This window comes from Elephas maximus, chromosome 5, assembly GCF_024166365.1.
Source record: "Elephas maximus indicus isolate mEleMax1 chromosome 5, mEleMax1 primary haplotype, whole genome shotgun sequence".
In the NCBI taxonomy this organism is placed as follows: domain Eukaryota; kingdom Metazoa; phylum Chordata; class Mammalia; order Proboscidea; family Elephantidae; genus Elephas; species Elephas maximus.
In genome coordinates this window covers 69,785,209-69,806,754 of record NC_064823.1, presented here as the reverse complement: position 1 = coordinate 69,806,754, position 21,546 = coordinate 69,785,209, and the positions used below count along the sequence as shown (strand labels likewise).

The window sequence follows — 21,546 nt, the reverse complement described above, 5'->3', positions numbered from 1 at the left end:
CTCACATTTTTAATAATGGGATACTAGTAAATTGTGCCCAGTGGTAATGTGATGTATTTACTTCTTCTTTCCCTTCACAGACATAGTATTTTCATGAAAACAAATAAATACTTTGTGCAAATAAGCTGTGTCTATGCAGAGGGAGTTCAATAAATTAAAACAGTATTTCATGCAAATATTAAAATAAAACATATCTGGTATGTTGTAGCTCCCTGTGTTAATTTCCTAGGGCTGCCATAACAAAATACCACAAAGTGAGTGGCTTTAAAGAACAGAAGTTTATTTTCCAGAAACTCTGGAGCCTAGATGTCCAAATCAGGTCAGCGACTATGTTGATTCCTACTGAGGGCTCTGGAAGAGAAACTGCTCCATGCTTCTCTCCTAGCTTCTAGTGGCTCCCAGCATTTGTTAGAGTTTCTAGACTTGCAGCTGTATCTGCCTCCATTGTTCCACAAATGTTCTTGCCTATCTGTGTCTCGGTGTCCTCTTTTATAAAACACTACTCTAATGGGATCAGGACCCACCCTGCTCTGATATGACCTCATGTTAACTGATAACATCTTCAGAGACGCTTTTTCCAAACAAGGTCACATTCACAGTTACCAGTGGTTAGGACTTCAGCATACCTTCTTGGAGGACACAATTTAATCCAAATTGATTGGGCCCCAGGGACAGACTTGTCTGTGCCTCTGTAGGCTGGGTAATTCTAAGAAGTGATGTCATAGATGTGGAAGTGAAGGAGGCAGAAATAAAAATAAAAGAATCTAGGGAGGTGTGCAGATGCGAGATATTGAAGAATCTTTCACACCAGTCTAAGTAGTATGGTACTTGAAGGGGGGAAAAAAAAAGACTTACGCCTCAGGTACAGACAAGCAGTACCTACAATCCCCATCTTCCTGCTATATCACCTGTTTTTAAGTCTTAGGCAAAATCCTTCCCCTCTTTCACATATTGGTATAGGCCTTGATGGCCTTGACCTGCTACTATTGGGAGAAAAAAAAGCAAGGAGTGGAGGTCTGATACCCACCTCATCTCTACACACACACACACACACGTACACTAGATGTGCTTGTGCTTTTATGCCCTAATTGAAAACAGCTTAATCTTCATGCGCTGCAGAATCAGTTCTACCATAATCTGCTAAGGGACAGCCATTCCTTTGGCCATCTCTTAAGAGTTATTTTATAGAGTTTTGACATCAGAATCCTAAGGAGAGTTACTTAAAGAGTGTTCATTTATGGATCAAAGAGAGAAATGGTGATACAGTGATAAATAATCTTTTCAGATAAAAATAAAAATCCTTGGTGAAGGCCAGTGTGTTTTATTAATAAGCATTGATTGTTTAAATACACAATGAACTTTGCAACCCAACAACTGAAATATTCTATTCCCTCTAATAGCAAAGAAATATAGTTCCAAACACTTTTTTTTTCTCTTCAGGTTGTAATGTGAGTTTCAGGTCTGAGCATCTCTGTACCCCTTGCCATCATTCCAAGCCTAGTGACTCTGTAGGACAGAGTAGAACTGCCCCATGGGGCTTCCAAGGAATGGCTGGTGGATTCGAACTGCAGACTTTTTTGATTAGCAGCTGAGCTCTGAGCATCTCTATAAAAAAAAAAATAGCAAGTGAAATTTCAAGGTCCTCACTACATACTCGACAACTTTCCAAAATATGGGTTCATATGTATAGGCACATGGGATAGTTTTACTGACAGATTCTCATGGCTTTCTGTGGTCCAGAGCTCTAATTTCCAGTGTTATTTAAGGGCCTAAGCCTACTAATGAGGCAGTCTTTGCAGCAGACAGGAAGAGATAGAAACAAAGGACAGCACTTCCTTTTGAATTCCCCTAGTTATCTTTTAGTCTCTGCTGCAGTGTTTGTTCTTCGCCATCACTTGAAACTGGCAAACACAAGTTTTAGAGCTTGCAGTTGTTAATAATTCAAGCATTCTTTCAGGAGATAATGCCTGATATTAACAGGACAAAGCTTTTTGATAAGGATAGTGCCCTAAGCAGCCTTTAATATTTAATGCCAGTATCATAAAGGTATTGACCTGTGAAAAAAAATAAATTATAAAAATACCCAGAAGCTCATTTCAACTGAATCAGAACAATTGATTTTCTTTTTAAACATGAGCTTGCCATGGGAAATATTTTAATGTGGCAGAAACAGAGCCAAGAAGCTTGGGTTTGGAATGAATGAGGCATAGAAGACAAATTACAGGACACGGTGCTATTTTGGGAGAATATAAAAAGCAAGTGTGTGAAGTGGTGGGGGAAGCAGGGTGACTTGTTGAAATATAGTGCTCTATGCGGGTGCATTGATAGATGATCTAGAAAAAACACAGCCGATGTCAGGAAGGAACTGCGAATTACCGAGATGGTCCCTCCACAGACCAGATACTAAGTACACATGATATTTTTGTGACATCTCTTCATTACAGTTTAACACTAAACCTGTCAACCCTCTTAGCCAGGGACAACTCTTTAGCCATTTATTGTAGGATCCATGATGGTAGCAGACTCACTAGCATAATAGTCTGGAAAGACTAGAGGCTTTTATAGCTTGCATGTGTCTCTGTGAAACCCAAGGCTAGCTTAGAATAGATGCCTTCGCTTTGAATAAAGCACCAGTTACTAAAGGAAAGTAGGCATGAAAAATAACTGAAGTTCCTGAGGACAGGACAGGCACACAGTGATGAATGATTAGGGGAGGATTTAATATTGTACTCTAGGTGCAATGCAAAATAATTGGTCAGTCACCAGGAGAATGAAGGTGGGCATCTCTCTTAGCTTTTCATTTGTTATTAAAATGAATCCAGAGAGTCACTCTTCCTACTCATCCCATTTTGTGAGCAAGCTGCTCGTTATTATTATCAAATCTTTCCTTATTGATATTTTAAATAAAAATATTCTGCAAGGAATGCATTAAGCATAGCGTTGTTTTGCTCAGACCTGTTTTATCAGTATTTAATATCTATCCCTCTGTATTTCTCAGTCCCTTATAAGAATATATATTATTATTCTGTACACACACACGCACCTCTCTCCCACTTCACTAGATTAGATGACTTTCTTTTATAGATTGCAAAACCAGGACACAAAAAGGGAAAGAATTACCTAAGGCCAGGTACTGTTTTAACAACATAACAAAGCCAAGAATGCCAAATTTATGGCATATAACCCACTATTTATCTGCCTGGTTGTTTAGTTAGCTCTCACTGGTGTCTATATTTTCCCTGTTCCTTGTTTATTTTGTGTAAGTTTACAATATCTAGATTTTACTGACCATTTCCTTCCCGTATAATAAAACCCAGTGCCCTCGAGTCAATTCCGACTCATAGCGACCCTATAGATAGTAGAAGCCCTAATATGAATAGTAGAAGCCCTAATATGAAGTAGGACAGTAAAATATTAAATGATATGCTATGTGGGCTGTGTAACATATTTTATTATGCTTGTTTCCTTGGTCAAGCAGATATTAACACAGTTTATTGTGCAGGTTTCCTTGTTCAAAGCAGATACTAATCTTATCCTTCAGCATTCCTTATTTCTATTCTGGATCTCCCCTGGCTCAGCAATCACCAGTTTTGCCCTGATGTCTACCATCGCTGCTTTGTAGATTAGCGCCTGCCATTCCAGGGGAAACAAAGCATAAAACAAGGCGTGTGTAGTGTGCACTACTTAGGCACATTGCCAACATATACTGGACAGTTAAGGAAGAACAGAAGCATGAAAGGTATTTACTAATTATGACCTCCTATTCCCCTCCTTGTCATCTCAGGCACCAGACCTTTTTGATTTTTCCTTTTATTCTGTTACTTTATTATTCTCTTCCTTTCTACTACTGTACACAATGTCTTAGTTCAAGCCTTCATGCATTCTTTGCACCCCAGTTATTGAAATGACGTGCCATAGATCCACACGTCAACTTAAGGTTTTCCTCACCTCCAAATTTCATACGCGTGTAGTCACAGTTGTTTTCATAAAACACTTCTTTCACACAACACCTTCTACCCCATATCTCTTTGTAAGCCTATGACCTTTGTCCAGTTACCCTTGATGGCTCCCTAAGATTAAACTTAAAAAAATCTTAAGCTTGAATTTAAAGGTTCTCTCAATCATAACCCCACTTATTTCTCCAACATTCTTGCTTTCAGTACACCCCTACAAGAAACCTCTACTGCAGCCAAACGTATCATTTATTGTTCCACAGTTAGGTCAACCCATAATTCTAAGTACCTTGGATGCCTTCCCCCTTCTCTAATTACCTAAGTCCTTGAATACATAGGAGTTTCAGCTCTTCGATCAGTGCTAACCTCCTCTTCTGAATTCCTTCCCCAGTCCTACCCTTTGATATACAGACATAGGTATACTAAGTCTATTGTATATTGAACGGATGTTCAATATGCATCTCAAAGTTAACCTGTCCATAATGCAACTATTTTTATGACTCCTCTGCCTTTATCAGTTCATTTTGCATCCTTTCCTAGCTCCATAAGTGACATCACCATCCAATATTTAAAGGAGTCCCATTTTCCTCAGTCCTCACATGCAGTCCATTCATTCACAAGTCCTATCAGTACTATTCTCAAAATATATCTCTCATCTTTTTATTTTTCTTTATGTATATTGCTATCATTGCTGTACAAGCCTTCATTACCTAGAGTACTGCAGTAATCTCTTAAAATATCTCTTTCCCACTGAAGTATTTTCTCTACCAAGCAGCCATTAAACAAACAAACATAAAGCAAATCCAGTCCCTGCCCTGTCAGCGCTGTCTGTGTTTCTTACCATGCCCTGTAGACACAGCATGATCAGGTCCATCTCTAACCACATCGTGGGCCACTCTCCCTGTGACATATTATGTTCTAGCTACCTCTCCTCCCTACATGCCTAGTTTTCCTGGCTGAGTCGCTTCTTCTTCAGGCTTATACCCAGAAAGACCTTTATTAACCACCATAAATAATGGTTATGAGTCGGAATTGACTTGATGGGAACAGGTTTGGTTTTCGTTTGTTTTTTGGATCAGCCCATAAAGGGACCCTAGTGGCACAATGATTCAGCTCTAGGTTTTGGTTGGCAGTTTATACCCACCCAGAGACTCCTCAAGAGAAAGACCTAGCGATCTGCTCCCATAAAGATTACTGCCTAGAAAACACCATGGGGCCGTTCTACTCTGTCACATGGGGTCACTATGAGTTGGAATCAACTAGATAGCACCTAACAACAACAACCCATTATTTTCTAACAGAGTTCTGTTCATTTTCTTCATAATATTTATGATAATCCCTAGTCATTTGGTTCATTTATTTATTTTCTTTACATCATAGCCTTTTTTCGGTCATTTGTCACCAACACTGGAACCTAAGCTCAGTGAAGTCAGGGGTTAGGTCTCTTGTTTATCTTTGTATTCCCAGCACTGGCTTTGTGCCTGGCAACAATGGATTCTCAGTGAATATCAACTAAATGAATGAACCCTAGTTTTTTGGCACAGATCGTCCACTCCTTAGTGCTATCACTTGTCAGCGTTGTAGAATTTGTCATATAACATTTTGCTTCCCTAGCCTAAAAAAAGTACCCTACATAACTCGGTCTCCAATAATTTTTTTTTATTATAAATGTTAATGAAATAAGAGCCTTGAGTTGTCAAATGGAGTGTATGCTGTGGACTGGGGAGTGCACAGTGGTCAGGAAGCAGCTTAGTACTCTTTGTATAAAGCTTTGAATGGCAGTCAGGAACTTTGAATAAGGGTTTTAGTATAGCCCTGCCAAGGAAAACAGTTCTGAAATGTAAGAGGATTGAATTAACTGTGTAAAATTTGATAGAGATTTAGCCTGGATTCATGATATTCTAATATTTGTTTTCTTTTGGCTTGGCAAAGGCATCTATGCAAAGACCTTAAGACCAAACTTCTGATGAATAGGCAATTATCTGACAGTGAAGAAAAATTAATTTTTTTGATGAACAGACAGAAAATATAAGCTCATGGGGACGAGGGTACGGGATATAAATGAAAGGATGAGAAGGAAAGTAGAGTCCCTCAGAGCTGTCGCCATGAGCCAAGCTGGTCTGCGATGCATGGGAGCAGTCAGGAGTGCACAAAAATGCAGTCAGGTTAGGGATGAGAATTTATGCTGTCGTCTTCTTTGTTTTAAAGATTTGCCTTTTTTATTTGTTAGAGGAATAGATGATCTCTGGCTGAGGTTTTTCACTAAAATGTCTTCAAACTAAATCATTTATAATAACATATTAAGGATGTACATGTATTTGAAATGAATAAACTCTGTCAGTCTGGGAGAATACATTCCATATGTCCCATCTGTCTCCTCCTTCACGTGGTGTCACGGCTCTGGGAGGAAACTGACCTAATTACCAGCCAACACTCATTAGGAGACACCTCCAGATTTCCTTTGACTTAGATGTAGAAATGGCTTGATGGCTTTTGCTGGTTCCCCTTGGAGAACATTTTTCTGGTTGGCTTTCTTGTTGGGATGTGTTTCAGAAGAATGCATGTTTATCTCTTTGCAATATTTTTCTGCTTCATTTTATGAATAGCAATCTTCCTTAGGTAATTCTTGATTTTATGAATTAATGGTTATTGTGGCCAAATTAGTCCTAAGATTTCAAGAGTTAGCAGATGAGGTGAAATCATTTGTTCACTTTTAATAAATTACAAACTATAATTTGGGAACATATTATATTTTATTTTTGTTTTTCAGAATAGATGGTGTGATTTATTTAGAAGTAAGCCTGGAATATTAAAATCTAGATGTATACAAAATAGGAGGAATTATTTATTTCAATTAAGGATTATTTGTATTCAAAAAAACTCGCACTTGGATTCCTTTGTAGAAGGCGTCTAATACATTCAAAATATGATTATTGAATTTTAAAGTTAGCTTAAATCTTCCCTTATTAGCTTTATCTATGATATATATTCTATGTATTCCTAAAAAATTTTAGAAAGTTTACATTGGAAAACAATGAAAACAGCAAAAATCAGTTAAAATGAGAAGATAAATGGGAGTAGAAAAAGCTGGAAACATCATTTTGCAAAGTATACTTAATGTTTTCTGAGCATAATAATATGTTGTATTTATAAAGTATCTTTTTTTAATTGTGCTTTAAGTGAAAGCTTACAAATCAACTCAGTCTCTCATAGAAAAACTTATATACACTTTGCTTTGTACTCCTAGCTGCTCTTCTCCTAATGAGACAGCACACTTCTCCTCTCCACCCTGTATTCCCCGTGTCCATTCAGCCAGCTCCTGTGCCCCTCTGCCTTCTCGTCTCACCTCCAGACAGGAGCTTCCCACATAGTCTCATGTGTCTACTTGAGCCAAGAAACTCACTCCTCACCAGTATCATTTTCTGTCTTATAGTCCAGTCCAATCCCTGTCTGAAGAGTTGGCTTTGGGAATGGTTCCACTCTTGGGCTAACAGAAGGTTCGGGGACTATAACCTAAGGGGTCCTCTTAGACTCAGTCAGCCCATTAAGCCTGGTCTGTATTTATAAATTATCTTGCATTCCCATTCATAGTCTTTCTGATCTTCACAACAACACTTTATCCTTGCGCTGGCCATTTACTGATTCATTCTACATTGATCAATTGCAGTATTAATTTTATAAATAAAGATGTATGTATCATTAAGTGTAAGGTCTTGTAGTAGAGACAGAAAAAGGACCTGCCAAATCACACATTCAACCACGCAGTGACAGAACAAGAACTGGGGGAAAATTCTTCAGACATCTGGAATAATTTCTCACTATACAAAAGTGCTTCACCGAACAGAAACAGTTCTCAACACCCCCCCACCCCACCCCGCCCCAGAGACTCCTGACGTAAAAAAAAAAAAATCTTAAAGGTATAGGGCATTACCTTGGCTTACCCTGCCAACTGGTAAAGGCACTGCTTGAGCTTTTAACTTTTTTTTCTCTGTCTTTATTTTATTTTATTTATTTATTGCCTATGTGTCAGATACACCTTTGATTATTACTCATTTAGAAAAATTTAGTGCAAATGTCTTTGCTGCTTATTTCAAGACAGTAAATGGTTAACCAATTTAAATAAATGTGAATCCTCTCGTTTCAACACTCAGACTAATAGAGACAGTTCAGCATTTGCTGAGCTAGTCTGTTGGCCTCTCCTGGCACTTTGTCCATCGCTTCCATCTGCTGTCTGCTGTAGTAGGCTGAACGTGAGAACCACACCCATACCTCACTTATCCTATGACTTTTAGTTGTGGTTGACTCGTGGAGAATCTCATTAAGCATTGGATAAAACCAAAATCAAACCCGTTGCCGTCAAGTCAATTCTGACTCAGCAACCTTGTAAGACAGAGTCGATCTGCCCCAAAGGGTTTCCAAGGAGTAGCTAGTGGATCTGAACCGCGGACCTTTTGGTTAGCAGCTGAGCTCTTAACCACTGTACCACCATGGCTCTGAGCATTGTTTAGAAGGAAGAAAATAGGGTAGAATGCCTATTCCCCTAGTTCGCTTACTGTAGGGGAAGAGGATGGGTGGATCCCCTCTGGCTGGCTGCATCCTGGGAGATAGTACAACCCACTGTGATGAGCCAGGAGTAGAGTCCTTGTGGTTTCCTTACTGCCTAATCAAACTTTTGTGCATAGTCTTTTTCTTAAATTCTCCATGGATTATCTTAATTTGCATTTACTGTTTCCTGTTGGAATCCTGGTACACACAGCATATGAGCAGATCTGTAGTCTTTATGAATTTTTGAGTCACAAAAATGTCTTTAAATCTGGACTCAACTGCATGTTGGGATAAATCACTTAACCTTTCCTTATTTTTAAAAAAGGAACCTAAAACAGTTGATTCGGGAGGATTAAAAGAGAGGATTAAATGAAATAATTTGTTTATGTAAAGCACCTGGCATATAGCAGTAATTTTCATTTTTTCTTAACTTTAATGCTGATTGAAGACATCTATTTTCTTTTAAAAGTCATTGCAATTTATATGCTGCGTGCTGCATCTTTAACACGTGTCAGTGTAATTTTGGCCTCATTGTTATGGTTTCTACTGAGTTAACACCCCAGAACATCAGACCTATTCTCATCAGCCAAATAGTTAATGTCTAAAATATTTGACTTTCCAGTCAGCCGGGAGTGGGGAATGTTGATGGAACTCTAGTTGGTCTGGGAACTAGCAATAATAAACATACAACTTTCTTTTTATTTTTCTGGGACATCCCCTTTTACTCAAAATATCACAGATCATTTAGCTTACTCAAAAAATTACTCAGTGCTTTTTTGAGAGAAAACAGAAAAGAAAAACATAACAATGGCTGGAAATTCAGTTCCCCTTCTTTTTTAGAATCCTATTTTTACACTGAAAGTTCAATCCTCAGTGGTATTTTTATCAAGCAGTAGTAATCGGGATGATCTTAGGTCCTACATTTAATTCCTTTGGAATATGTGTGTGTGTGTATATATGTATATATACACACACACATATATAGTATATATATATACATATATATGAAAGTGGGCACGATAATTCTACCCTGGAGGTCATGAAAATGCACAGCCTGGAATGGAAATGAAAATATTATTAAAACTCAGATGTGTAGGATGAATTTTTTTTTAATTTTTTATGTTGTAATTTTGTTTTAATCTTGCAAGCCTTGTATTTCAAAAACCTAAACTGCAGGGTATTCTGACAATGGGGAAAAAGAATGCAATGAACATCTGGGGAGATTGTAAAACTGGGATATTAAGGGGTAAGGAAAGACAGATAATTTATAGCAAAGGATGTGAGCTGTGCAAAACTAAAATAGCACTGACATTATTTTTATGAAATATTTTAAGAAAGATAATAACAAATTCTAAAGAAAATATTTTAAGAAATCAACCATGCACCTGTCCAAATTTTGGTTTCTAATACCATTTTTCAATAAATGGAAACAGGGGTCCTTGGAGAAATGACTGATTCTAGGACTAGGGCAGGAAATATACAAGATGAGCCTGGGAATTTTATAGTGCCAGAAAGTAAGGAAATTCTATTAAAAAGAAACAAAAAATAAAACCACAAAAATGGGGATATGTCAAAGGGAAGAATCAGCCAACTGAAGGAGCGTCCAATAGACACAGCTGGAACAATTCCAGCAACAGAATAGATAAAGTATTATTGGATTATTTATCCAAAGTACAGGATAAATATCTATGGGTTCATACTAATATAAATAACTGGGAGAGAATAGATTAAGTGTTCTGTGCAGAAGAATTCCAAATAACTTACGTAAATAATTTTCCCTCAAGGAGGTGGAACACAGCTTCCTATTCCTTCAGTGTGGGCTATGAATAGTGAATTCCTTCCAAAGCGTACACTAATGTAAAGGGGAAAAAAGAATGACTTTAGAGGGGAGAAATCGGACAAACATACCTTAATCAGGTAATTAAGATGAACATCAGCAGTGATAGTTCAGGTTGATAGTATATACCTTTGATATAATATTATGAGACTGGCATTTTACCTCTGTGGTTTTCCTCCCAAATACCCATAATCCCAAATTAATCATGACACAAACATTAGACAAATCCTAATTGTGGGACATTCTACAAAATACGTGATCAGTATGCCTCAAAACTGTCAAACTCATCAAAGATAGGAAAGGTCCTGGATGGGATCCTAGAATAAGAAGATTAGGTAAACACTAAGGAAATATGAGGAAACCCTGGCAGTACAGTGGTTAAGTGTTACAGCTACTAACCAAAAAGGCAGTTTGAATCCACTAGGTGCTCCTTGGAAATTCGATGGGGCAGTTCTACTCTGTTCTATAGGGTCACAACGAGTCAGAATTGACTCAATGGCAACGGGTTTTTTTTTTTTTTTTTGAGGAATTATGAATAAACTATAGACTTTAATTAATAATAAATATATCAATATTGGTTCATTAATTCTGACAAATGTACCATACTAATATAAGATGTTAATAATAAAGAAAATCGGATGTAGAGTATACAGGAAGTCTGTACTATCTTTGCAATTTTTCTGTAAAACTGGAACTATTCTAAATTTTAAAAACATAAACCATTATCTGATTACTCAAAAAGAGACTGCAGGTTCCTCACTTCTAGTCATCTTTCAAATTGCTGCCAGTGTACTTTTTCCAAATATAAGTATGATGCTAACTGCGCTTACCTACTGCCTATGGATGGTCCTTTATTACGTGGTGCCTACCAACCTTACCTTCCCCTCAAACTCTATCAGCAAGTAAGCAAACATTTGACCCCATTGCCAAAAATAATAGGGGTTTCCTTTTCTGATGAGGAGCCCTGGTGGCACAGTGATTAAGCGGTAGGCTGCTAACTGAAAGATAGGTGGTCCAAACACATCAGCTTCTCCCTGGGAGAAAGATGTGGCAGTCTGCTTTCTTAAAGCTTAGGCTTGGAAACTCTATGGTACAGTTCTACTCTGTCCTGTAGGGTCGTTATGAGTCAAAATCAACTCAATGGCCACAGGTTGGGGTTGTTGCCCATTTCTGATGTAACATGAAGCCCAAAGGTGGTGTTGTTGTTAGGTGCTTTCCAGTCAGTTCCGACTCATAGTGACCCCATATACAACAGAGTGAAACACTGCTCAGTCCTGCGCCATCTTCACAGTTGTTATAGTTGAGCCCATTATTACACCCACTGTGCCAATCCATCTTGTTGAGGGTCTTCTTCTTTTTCTCTGATCCTCCACTTTACCAAACATGATGTCCTTCTCCAGGTACTGTTCCATTCTGATAACATGTCCAAGTCTCTCCATCCTTACTTCTAAGGAGCATTCTGGTTGTAATCCTCCGAAGACAGATTTGTTCCTTCTTTTGGAAGTCCATGGTATATGCAACATTCTTCGCCAACACCATAATTCAAAGACGCCAATTCTTCTTCAGCCTTCCTTATTCATTGTCCAGCTTTCACATGCATATGCGGTGGTTGAAAACACCATGGCTTGGGCGAGGTGCACCTTAGTCCTTAGGTGACATCTTTGCTTTTCAACACTTTCAAGAGGTCTTTTGCAGCAGATTTGCCCAATGCAGTGTGTTGTTTGAATTGTTGACTGCTGCTTCCATGGGCACTGATTGTGGCTCCAAGTAAAATGAAATCCTTAACAACTTCAATATTTTTCCATGTGTCTGTCAGTTTGTCATATTGTGGTGGCTTGGGTGTTGCTGCGATGCTGGAAACTCTGCCACAGTTATTTCAAATACGAGCAGTGTCACCCTTGGTGGACAGGTTTCAGCAGAGCTTCCAGACTAAAACAGACTAGGAAAAAAGTCCTGGCAGTCTACTTCTGAAAAAATTCGCTGGTGAAAACCTTATGACTAGCAGCAGAATATGAAGCCCAGAGGTAGGAGATTATTAACGGTGGTTCAATGGCTTATGACTGCTCTGAGAGTCTCCTAATCTTTCCCGCATGATTGTAGCCCTCATGAACACAAAGGTGCTGCTACAGCATCAAATCAAGGAAAAGGGGAAAAAAAGGAGCAGTAGCTACATCTTTCCCCTTTTCATTTGGAAAGCTAAAGCTTTCCCAGAGCCACCTTGTCTTCCCCCGTGTGTCACTCATGACTGATTGGCAGAATCCTGCCATATGGCAGCAAAGAGGCCCTATTTTTCCAGTCTCTGGCCTAGAATGAGAATGATTGTTGTTGCATCCTGCCCTCGGTGCCTGTCACTCCAAGGATGTGCTGCTGCTGTGCTGTTTCTATAATGTTCTGCAGGGAACTCTGGTATTTCAGGACTTGCATTTGCCCTACCTCCCAGAGATTGTCACAAGGCAACAATGCGTGAGTCTAGCTGCATTGGACTGGTGTCTTCTAGGATCATCTAATTCTCTCTCAATTACAACAACCTTTTTCTGGGGAAAAAAAAAAAAATCAGGCTGAAAAACTGTCAGCTCACTACCTTGACACCCAAAGAGCATATAAGGGAGCACTTTTTTTACACAAGGAAAACCTTTTATTTTCCCATGAATTTTCACAATCATTTCGCTTTTCTTTTATAAATTAACAAGCATCTTGTTAAGGAGCAGATTATAAGGGCTTTGTGGGAACTTGACTCTGAAGTCAAGGAATATATCAGAGAAGCAGGGAAGTTTTATTAAGACTTCAGAGTACAATGTTCGAAATTAGAATTCTGCAAGGCAGGCCTAGAGGCCAGCTCAAACGTGTGTGTATGTATATATATGTATATATGTATATGTATATATGTATATATGTGTGTGTGTATATATATATATATATATATATATATGGCATAAATGTTAATCTGTAGCTTGGGCTGTGGATCCACACTGCCTAGATTTGAATCCCTGCTCTGTTACTGCCTATGTGTGGCTATGTTCATTTGACCAGTGTCTTAACATTTCTATGCCTTAATTCCATCTTCTGTAAAATGGAGATTAATTGAGTTAATAATGCATGTAAAGCTCTTATAAAAGCGTCTTGCATGTAGAAAGCACTGAATAAATACTAGCTATTAAAAAAAAAATTTTTTTTTTTTTTATTATCCTTATTGGAAACCCTGGTGGCACAGTGGTTAAGAGCTACAGCTGCTAACCAAAAGGTCGGCAGTTTGAATCTACCAGGCACTCCTTGGAAACTCCATGGGACAGTTCTACTCTGTCCTATACGGTCACTATGAGTCAGAATCAACTCGATGGCAACGGGTTTTTTTTTTTTTTTTTGTATTATCATTATCATTAAAAGTAGTGTCAGTATTGTAGGAGAGCAGTTAAAATGCCCAAACTACTTATATTATCGTATACTACTGTATATATGTTTTGTTTTTCCCTAACCTTAAATGTTGCCTATTGATTGTGTCTTGAAATATGAAACCAATGCCTCCCTACATTGTTAATGCTTTTATATATGTATGTTTTCTCTTTCAAATGTGGAAGTTAAGTGGTAGAACTTATCCATTAGCTGTGGATATAAAGGTGATTGACCTCAGTTGTTGATTTGACTTTCCAGGAAGAAATGTGAGCTCCGTGTGCTTTGCTGACCTTTCATCACTTATCCGTGAAAGCTCTGATTTGTGTGTCTGGCTGTGTATGGCAGCTCATTTTCTATATTGCTTCAGCATTTAGAGGTTAGCCTTTTCAAAATTAAATTCCACTAATTCATGGGTGCTCTTTTCCCATTAGCTCACCTATTTAAGGGTGATATAAACATAAAAGTACTTGGAGATTGTAGGTGTTTTATATCTCAGGGCAGATGTTCACATGCTGAGTACATTTAAAACTCACTTGTATTATGTAATAACATTTAATTATTTAATGAGCATTTGATATTAGGTGTGTACAGAGGAAATACTTTTCAGACATATCAGTAAGGGGAGGCAGGGCGGAGGTGAGAAGGAACAAGACCTCCTTTGTTTTAAAGGTGGTGGTGTACTCTGTTTTATTATTTACTATTTCATTGGTTTACTTCAAGTTTCCTCGTACTCAATAATATCCACTAAATGGTACAATTGTATTTCTGTTTGCTGACCAGCGTAATGTTGAAATAAGAGGAGGAATTATCAAGTAGGTATGAGATTAGACTTAGTCTTTCCTTTGAGTGGAAATCTCTTAAATAATTTTTGGTTGAAGTGAAGGGTATTGATTTCCTCATCCATCCTAAAGAATTTGTATAAATCTATTTATGGTCTTTAGCTTCTACAAGTGTTGCAGATTATTCTCTAGGGACAGTTGGGTTTACAGTTTTAAGGGGCCTAAAGCTTACATATTTTAGAGGCCTTATTTAAGAGCGGAAACTGGTGGTGTAGTGGTTCAAAGCTATGGCTGCTAACTAAAAGGTCGGCAGTTCGAATCCACCAGGTAGGTGCTGCTTGGAAACCCTAAGGGGCAGTTCTGCTGTGTCCTGTAGGGTCGCTATGAGTTAGAATGGACTCAGGGGCAATGGGTTTGGTTTTGGTTTAGTATTTAAGAGAAAAAAATTCAACATTATGAATAAAAAATTGAGTACTGCTTTAGTATGAAAAAGAATTCATAGCAAATTACAGTTGTGAACATTGACAAACACACATGAACATCACAAAATCCAGAATATGACAGGATTTTTATCTATTAACTGCCCTATATATCTTCTTTCCTATGTTATTTGAGTGCATACGTTTTGGTTATCTATTTTACAACTATTTTGGCATATTATTTTCTACAGTAGAAATAAAAAGGTAACTCAGCCTTTCATCACACCACAGGCATATGGTCAGTCCACTAAACCTAAACTAAATGTCTCCCCAATAGATCATCTTCTTAGCTAAAAAAAAAAAAAAAAAAATTTTATTTTTTTATTTTTGGTATCTAGCTTCTTAGCTAGATACCAAAAATGCCAGCAGCTACTCCAGTGCTGCTTGGCCCAAGAGGAAGTGTGGTGGCTGATAAGTTGGAATGGCAAGAGTGGACTTCACAGAGTGTGGCTAAAATATATAAATTTTGTGAACTTTACAAAAACACGTGTATGTGGCCATATAAGCACATTGATACAGCCTTTTGAGGACCTTGGAAGAGGCTCAAGCAATTGAAGGTCCCGAAGCTTAAGCTTCATTTGCTTCCTAATAAATCCTCCTCTGCCTGAGGACAAAGCCGTAATGATGACATATCGGCCCTTCCTTTCACTAGCAAAGTGATATATTCATTCTGTTATCCATGGCCTTTCCTCCCTCAGAGACTCCTAACTGATGGCATGGCATTATATACTAAAAGTAGGGTAAAAGAAAATTCTTTTCATTAAAAAAAAAATGACAATAGCCAATACTTTAAAAGTTTATATGCTCTTAAAACTAGACATTTAAGCAAGGTCTGTTATGCACCACATATTTGGTATAAATTACAAATGTATCCATGGGAAAACTGTGAATAAGTCACGAATTATTTACTCACGTACTTCGAACAGGCTGAATGAGTGTTTGTTTTTATCTAATAGATTATGCTTTGATTATGGACTAGTGACCTTGACCAAAAAAAACTTTTTGTTTCATAAAATATAATTTTATATTTCATAAAATATAATTTCAAAGGTCTTACATTTTACATTACCAAAAAAAACCAAACCCAGTGCCGTCGAGTCGATTCTGACTCATAGTGACCCTATAGGACAGAGTAGAACTGCCCCACAGAGTTTCCAAGGAGCACCTGGCAGATGTGAACTGCTGACCCTTTGGTTAGCATTAGGGAGATGGAATTAATCAACACATTAATATAGAAAACACTCTCTGTCTTAAAACATGTCTTAAACAAACTAAAATGAATCCATTGGAATTGAGCTATAAAGAGAGGAGTAAATTATTAATAGCCAGTTTCTCTTCCCTGTTTGGGGAGTCACAGTTAGTTATAGCATTGCTGATGCTCTGGACTTTCAGTAATTACGTGCCTAGTAGCAATATATATGAAAACACTGTTTATCATCGATGCTACTCTCAACAAAGATCCTACTCCTGCAAGCAGAGACAGCCAAGAATGTGGACTCCTAACTAAGAAAAGATTTGAAATTCTACCCCAGTTACTTATTACTGTGTTTCTTTTGGATAAATTTAACTACCGAGCTTCATTCCCCACCTCTGTAAATGGAAATATGTACATCATAAGATAGTTTTAATAATAGAGTAATAAAGTACCTGAGCTCTACTTATGATACATTATGGCCACTTGATAAATCGTGACCCTCTTCTTTCTTTTGTTGCTTCTTGCCTTATTTCCTTCCCACGTGAGCACACACCTTTATTCATAAATCACTTTATTCACTTAGTGAACACTTGGGATCATCTATTATGGGCCAGGGCTTTGGCCAAATGCTGAAGATTGACCAAGCTTAATAAGATTTAGTGCCTATCATGGATTGAATTGTGTCCCCCAAAAATATGTATATCAATTTGGCTAGGCCATGATTCCCAATATTGTGTGATTGTCCATCATTTTTTCATCTGATGTGATTTTCCTATGTGTTGTAAATCCTATCTCTATGATGTTAATTGGATGGGATTAGTGGCAATGATGTTAATGAGGCAGGACTCAATCTTCAAGAATAGATTGTGTCTTAAGCCAATCTCTTTTGAGATATAAAAGAGAGAAGCGAGCAGAGAGACATGAGGGCCTCATACCACTAAAAAACAAGAGCCAGGAGAAGAGCTCATCCTTTGGACCAGGGTCCCTGTGCTAAGAAGCTCCTCGACCGGGGAAAGATTGATGACAAGGACTTTCCTCCAGAGCCTACAGAGAGAAAGCCTTCCTCTGAGTTGACACCCTAAATTTGGACTTGTAGCCTACTAGACTGTGAGAGAATAAATTTCTCTTTGTTAAAGTCATCCACTTGTGGTATTTCTGTTATAGCAGCACTAGATGACTAAGACAGTGCCCATCCCAGGAACTCATAGTGAAGTGGAGAGCAGATAAAAACTAACGAGAGTGTAATGTGATAAATGTTGCCACAAGGTGTTCAGAATGTTCAGAATGAGCAGCCCCATTCTTGTCTGCTGCATGACTGGGGTCTGTCTTGCTATTATTTCCAAGTATCCCATTTCATGAGGCATCATTTCATGCATTTCTATTTCAGTATATCCATCTTGTGTTTATGTTAACCTGACCCGCTGAGAGTGCCTCACTTCAATCCACTATGCTGAAGTTGCATTGGTTTAGTAATGTCAATTGAACTGTGGTCTCGAAACATTCTTGATTGTGCTCCCTTCAGTTAAAAAAAAAGCAATCCAATATAAATGTATTTGCTTACATCATATTTTTCATTAATATATTTTGTTCATTATAAAACATAAAGATAAATTAATTTTTACAATTATTTGATTAAATTATAAATTTCTTCTATAATGCTACGTATTGTGTTCCTGAAAAACTGTATTTTGCAAAATTGTTTAATAGGCTAATATTTTCCTGTAGAATTAGGAAGAGGACATTCAAAACCTGGAGCTATTTGAAAATAGAGCATTAATAAGAACAATAACAATTTTAACACAGATATTATTAGCATAGTTCAATCTCTGTGGACATTGGCACCTAACATTATAGTCTGTCAGTCCTTGGCAACCTTCACCCTGGGGCCCCCACTTCTTCCTTGGAGATGTAGGTGCTGAAGTGTACTTGCTTCTAATAGTGACCGTTTTCACCAAAATTTTAAATCTTGTGCCAGGTGTAGTCATCTTCATTAATCCATTGTTTTTAAGTAAAGGGCATGTCTTTGTGGTTTCTGCAACTTAACCTATTGAAAAAGGGAACAGTTTTTATAATTCCTAAGCAAGCCCCTACTGGAGGAAGGTATTTCTGTAGATGGTCAGTTTTGCTCTTAAGATTTTCAAATATTGCTGAGTCTTCATCTGTGATTGTGAGAAAGCTTGTCCCTGGCTGCTTCAAAACGTTAAAATTCTGGGGAGAAGTCATGTATGAGGCCTCATCATATCTATAGCTTTCCCTTATTTAACAATGTTGTGTGAGGTAGTTGTCATGTCAAAGAAACATGTAGCAGAAGAGACTATATTATAAATATCATAATTCTATATATGAGTAATATAAAAATGTTTAGTAATTTTAATTAAAGAGATATGTTTAATAGGTAGCATTATTTTTCAAAATCTTTAACACTTCGTGAAAATGACTGTTTTGGCAATCATCATAAGAGATAAATTATTTCACGAAGGCAAAATATACATGTCTACAACCAACATACACTCAAGGCAAAATCTGTCCACAAAAATAGTGGGTATACATATGTTTCAAATAATCTTGCCATCTTTCCACAGGTTTTGCTGTACTTACTGTCCTACCTGATTAGATGGTTTATCTTGTAATTTACCTGATGGAATTGGCTTGTGCTTGAATTATCATCGTCTTTAATCCTTGGTGACTTACCCATCACCCGTTGCCATCGAGTCAATTCTGACTCATAGTGACCCTATAGGACAGAGTAAAACTGCTCCACAGTTTCCGAGCAGTGCCTGGTGGATTCAAACTGCTGACCTTTTTGGTTAGCAGCTGTAGCAGTTAACCATTACACCACCAGGGTTTCCCCTTGGTGACTTAACAGGAATATTTTGTCTATTTTGTAATGGCTAGTAATGAGTTGGAATTGACCCAATGGCAATTTTTGTTTTGTTTTGTTTTGTTTTAGTAACGATCACGAAGATGACACAGAACTGCACTGTTTTGTTCTGTTATACATAAGGCCCCCTGAGTTGAAACTGACTCAAAGGCAACCAACAACAACAGTTTGTTAAAACTGAATGCTATCATCCATTAATTCACTGAACCAGGTGCCCACAGACTGCAAAATATTCAGTAAGCTAAAAGCTGAAGCACAAGAGTAAGAGTTCTACTCTTAATTTCTTTGCCTGTGAAACTCCACCTCTCCCCTCAGGATTCTCCATCCTCAGTGACCAAAACCTGACCATTTGACATATGTACTGGGTGAAGGTACCCATATCGATCTCATTTCAAACATTACTAATATTGGATCTATTTATTTCCTTCTATAAAATAATATAAAATATAAGTTATTAATATCTTCTTCCAGTACCCAATGGATTATCTGGCTTAATCTCTACCATGTCACATCCCAATCTAGAGACCACCCTATAATGGAGCACACATAACCACAGTGGTCCTTGATCATCATGAGAGACTCCCAGTTGGTGTCCTTGTTTTACTACTTCATAATAAGCGCAGTTAGTAGTTCTTCTTGTGTTACTTCAGAAAATAGCTGTGTGTTCCCAGTTGGTCTTAGTCTACCATTGTTCATTGGATCTTTCCTTTTATCTATAGAAAGATAACAAACTGAGGCTGACCATTTTTGAAGCTGACCTACTTTGTCAATTACTGTATCATAATTCGATTTAATTTTTAGGTAAATCTTTAGTTGTGGTACAATTTCTCTCTTCTAGCTCTCTATATCTAACTGTCTATCTCTTTTGTTTTCTCATAACTGTATTTCAAAATGGGATAGCTCTTTAAAAATTGTTTTTAGTATTTATACTCTGTCCACCTGCGATACTTATTTTCATTGATTGTTTTTTGTTTGTTTTAGAAATAGTATCAGCTTTCATTGCCATTGTATATTTGTTATTAAGTGCAAAACCCAGTGCCTTTGAGTCTATTCAGACTCACAGTGACCCTGTAGGACACAGTAGACCTGCCTCATAGGGTTTGCAAGGAGCGGCTGGTGGATTTGAACTTCTGACCTTTTGGTTAGCAGTGTATCTCTTAACCAGTGTGCCACCAGGGCTCCATTAAGTAACATGGTAGTATTTAAAAAAAAAAAAAAAACACAGATGAGTACTCAGGGTAATGGGTTTAGATATCCATTTTTGAAACATCAAATTGAAACAAAAATTTAAGAACATAATGGTACTTTTCAATATATATAAAATATAATGAAATTAAATAGGGGCAAACAATTCAAAAAGTTTTGTGTTCTGATAAAGACCTATATTAGGTGTTTTATAAACTGTTGAAGAAAACTTATTAAACTTATCCAGTCAATACAGACTTCCATGCATTTGCATTTACTAGTAAAAGAAAAGTTTGGGTGGATGATCGTGAAAACAAAATAATTTCAGAAATTGATAATTAGTTTATTAAATATCAGTTTAGTGCATACTAGGAGTTTTAACTTAATCTAATCCAATCTAACCTATACCTAAATCATTAGAATATTTTAGCAGCTAATTTACATGGAACATGGAATACTTTAATAATGAAAGAAAAAAAATCTTCATAATATCTAGAATATCTCCTGTTATTTCAAATGATTGCAAATATTTTTAAAAACTGCTAAATTGTATTCCTTCTAATTTGCATTCATGCATGTATGTAGACATATATATGTGGTTTCGACATTGTATGATTTTTTAAAGGACCAAATTACATCTTTTTTAGCTCATAGTGGTATACAGTGTGCAGTAGAGCAGGGTGAGTACTCCTTAGTTAAGATTTCAGGAGGGCTATATAAAGCCCTGATGGCACAATGGTTAAGAGCTCACCTGTTAACCAAAAGGTCAACAGTTTGAATCCACCAGCAGCTTTTTGGAAACCCTGTGGGGCAGTTCTACCCTGTCCTGTAGGGTCCCTATGAGTCAGAATCAACTTGATAACAATGGGAATGAGTTACATGGGGTCACTATGAGTCGAAATTGACTCGACAGCACCTAACAACAGCAACATGAGTCCAATTATTTTTAAAAATATAGTAGCCAGGCAATTGTACAGCCCACATTTGTATACAATATAAAAGATATAGCTGGTTAGCCATTTTTTTTAAGTTACAGTTAATATCAATTGCTATCAGTCCCATCATCTTTTAACATTAAATGGAATATACTGCATTGAGACTTCTGTTAACAAACACTAATAATTATTGTTCATTAATAGCTGAAAGTCTAGCAAGACTCAGATAATATTTTCTAATCTTGAAGTGGCACTAAGCTTATACACTTTAAAAACTCTATATTTATGTTTTTATCACTTATCTTGGAATAAACTACGCAAACCTTGTCATTTCTGGGTCTTCCACACTCCATTTATTTCATTTTAA

General features: G+C 37.3%; 1 protein-coding gene across 12 annotated transcripts in view; it reads left to right on the top strand.

Moving 5' to 3' along the window:
* ARHGAP24 (Rho GTPase activating protein 24) overlaps positions 1–21,546 on the top strand; it is a 703,232-nt gene that overhangs the window by 546,078 nt on the left and 135,608 nt on the right. The gene's annotated exons all lie outside the window — the stretch shown is intronic.